Source organism: Amphibalanus amphitrite, unplaced genomic scaffold, assembly GCF_019059575.1.
Source record: "Amphibalanus amphitrite isolate SeventyFive unplaced genomic scaffold, NRLGWU_Aamphi_draft 001882F_arrow, whole genome shotgun sequence".
In the NCBI taxonomy this organism is placed as follows: domain Eukaryota; kingdom Metazoa; phylum Arthropoda; class Thecostraca; order Balanomorpha; family Balanidae; genus Amphibalanus; species Amphibalanus amphitrite.
The window spans coordinates 17,436-20,922 of record NW_024883375.1 but is presented as its reverse complement, the minus strand read 5'-3'; positions in this window follow the sequence as shown (position 1 = coordinate 20,922).

Genomic DNA, 3,487 nt, shown 5'->3' with positions numbered 1-3,487 from the left:
AACAGTGATTGTCTAGTCAAAACTCTTGCTTCTTTCGTACCTTGCATATTTTCTGGGGAATGGTATGCCAGGCTTGAAGCAGCCTTCTGAGCAAGTCTCAAACTAATTTGATATGCAAGGCATCAAAACACTAGTGAGCATCCAAGAAAGAAAAACATTTATCTATTCTGATTTTTCCAAATAATGATCTTCGCTCAAATCCCCAAGGACGTGCGAGCCACAATTGCCTCTTTCATTCAAAAGTTTTACTTAAGTTTTTAATGACGTCAATAGCAAAGAAGTGACGATAAATTGTTTTGTTTCACTACAAACAGCCATAAAAATTATAATTAATAAATAATGATGCTATACAATTAAAAATTTGCTCTCAAACAAAGATTGGGTATCAAATTTTTACATTTTCAGAAGAAGACGTCATTTTATTAGTAAAGTCAACAGCTCGCGTAAGAAATATTGTGTTCAGGGTGTTCACCGGCATGTGAATTACGTGTTCAGGGTTTTCACAATCATGTGAATTAACCGTAAGTAAGGTTCATGCTCACTTATAATCTAATTCCATTGGCTTCGTTGATCAGCATTTTCTGTTAGCGGTCACTCACACACCAGTTAGAACATAAAGCGTCAGTTTTATATTATGTAATTGGACTTGCCGAAAATCCAGAAATACATCTAAGAGTTATTTTAGATAATATTTTCTTAAGCCTTTACCTGCCTTTTCCTAGGCGTGATTTCTTTTTTTATTACCTGAAAGAATTATTGAACGCCCGTCTTCAATAGCTGTAAGGTGCTCTCCTAATGACCAGGTGAGATTGATTTGAGAGGGATGTGACAATGCAACATGTTGCATTTTCTGAACTTGTCAAGCTCTTGATGATGAAGGAACAATTGGTACCTATAATTAGTATTCTGTACCAGAGTGCAAACTCCCCTATAGCAAATGGTAAAACCATTACAGGTGTTCAAAGGCTTCACCACTTTCAATGTTGCTGGGCATCCTTTGCATGATTTTTACAGGCTAGACTGGTTATCAGAATGTAAGATTAAGGATTTAAAATTTGATATTTGAGTACTTAAGATTGAGCTTGAAATCTCACAGCCGTGGCCACAGCCGTAGCCGTGTTCTTGGAGATACTTGCAGCCGTCCCGGCCCACAGCCGTGGGGCTGCAGCCAACCGCGGCTGCAGCCGGCCGGTGCAGACCTCTAGGCGGCGGGCGCTGCAGCTATATGGGAGCGGCCGGCCGGCGGGTAGCGGGCGGCGGGCGGGCTGCAGACTGGCGGCGGGCGCTGCAGCTATATGAGAGCGGCCGGCCGGCGGCCGTAGCGGGCGGCGGGCGGGTTGCAGACTGGCGGCGGGCGCTGCAGCTATATGAGAGCGGCCGGCCGGCGGCCGTAGCGGGCGGCGGGCGGGTTGCAGACTGGCGGCGGGCGCTGCAGCTATATGAGAGCGGCCGGCCGGCGGCCGTAGCGGGCGGCGGGCGGGTTGCAGACTGGCGGCGGGCGCTGCAGCTATATGAGAGCGGCCGGCCGGCGGGTAGCGGGCGGCGGGCGGGCTGCAGACTGGCGGCGGGCGCTGCAGCTATATGAGAGCGGCCGGCGGGCTGCAGACTGACGGCGGGCGCTGCAGCTATATGAGAGCGGCCGGCCGGCGGGTAGCGGGCGGCGGGCGGGCTGCAGACTGGCGGCGGGCGCTGCAGCTATATGAGAGCGGCCGGCCGGCGGGTAGCGGGCGGCGGGCGGGCTGCAGACTGGCGGCGGGCGCTGCAGCTATATGAGAGCGGCCGGCGCGGCGGGTAGCGGGCGGCGGGCGGGCTGCAGACTGGCGGCGGGCGCTGCAGCTATATGAGAGCGGCCGGCCGGCGGGTAGCGGGCGGCGGGCGGGCTGCAGACTGGCGGCGGGCGCTGCAGCTATATGAGAGCGGTCGGCGCGGCGCGGCTGGCCCAGTCGCGGCGCCTCGTCGGTGCTCGGTGGTCGCAGTCGGCCGCGGCCCTACCTGGCAGTCTGCGCTCGCCGGCTGCCCGGCGCGGACGTCGGCGGCCGTGCCTCAGTGGTCGAGCTGTGCGCGTCAGAGTTGGAGCAGCGCCGACCGGTGGCACTGGCGACCGGCCGGTGAATTCACCACGCGCCCACCACGCACTGGAGCATCGCGCTCCTACTACGGGCGCGCTCCGGGGAGAGACTCAAAGGTGAATTTCAGCCATTCGTTTAAAGGTGTCAACGGGCACGACAAAATTCAGGCATATGTAGTTAGATTTGAGGAACTCGATTTGGGGCTGATCCCAGGGAGCTTGATCTCTGATCCACAGACCGAACCAGTGGCACAGCGCGGGTGGGGGGGAGAAGGCCGAAGGGCTCACTGGGTCAGCGGTAGCAGTGTCAGTTTCAGAAAATGTATGCCCAATGTCCGTCCAGTTTCAAATACTAACGTCGACTGTCTGTCCAAAAATGTCCAAGCCAGCCATTTGTCCAGAGGTGTCCGAAGCCTACACAGTAGGTTACATTCAACACTGTTTAACCCGCGCCCCACTGGGGGGGGGGGTCAGAATCTGCCCCCTCCCGTTTTTCGCCAATTACTTCTAAACGCGTTACGCCAGCGACGTCAAACCTTCAGTGCCTTATCATACATTAAATTAAAAAGTTCCCTGCAATTTTCAGCGAAATCTGTTGGGAATTTTTAAGAAAATAAATGACGTTTAAGTGACGTCATGTAACGCCATTTTTGCCAAAAAAAGGCAAAACTTCAAACGTCGCTAACATCGTCATTTTTAAAGGGATCAAGACGTAAAAAATAGGCTATACGCGATTCTACTCTGTCTATCAAATGGCTATCACGTTTTTTGAAAATTATTGATTTTGGCCCAATTTAAAAAAAACTGACTTTTTGGGGAAAATAATTATAAAATCCGAAATTTTCAGTTTTATCGAAAAAAACGGAATATATGTCAGAGAAGTGGTCTATGTGCACCTACATACCAATTTTTCGAAGAATCGGTTAAAAATGTGGGAGTTATTCAAAATTTCATGACGTCACGACACACATTTTTTGGAAGGAAGAATTTTTTGGAAGTTCTTGACCTCAAACGGAAACAAAAATAGCACCATTCGATTCGCCGTGAAAAACTGCATCAGATAGACACCTTTTTAGGTCTTAACAACCAACTTCAAAATTTGACATCACTTGACCTGACCTTGACCTGACCTCGGCCTGAAATTCATCAAGATGTGGTCCATATCACTTATTGAGTGTGTCTATAGAATTCTATGAATAAAATGACCCATGAAACATGTGTCGCACATGCCCTTTTCTATATTTCGTTTTTGGTGACCTGATCGACCTTGGCCTTGACTTTGACCTTGACCTTGCATGATATTGTATGCAACAAATATTGTCTTGGTAGCCTAAGAACACGTTTTGGGCAACCAGTCTCAGTCCATTCTTCGGCAACTACGGTGCAAGGCCGATACTCTTCGTACCCTTGATCTGACCT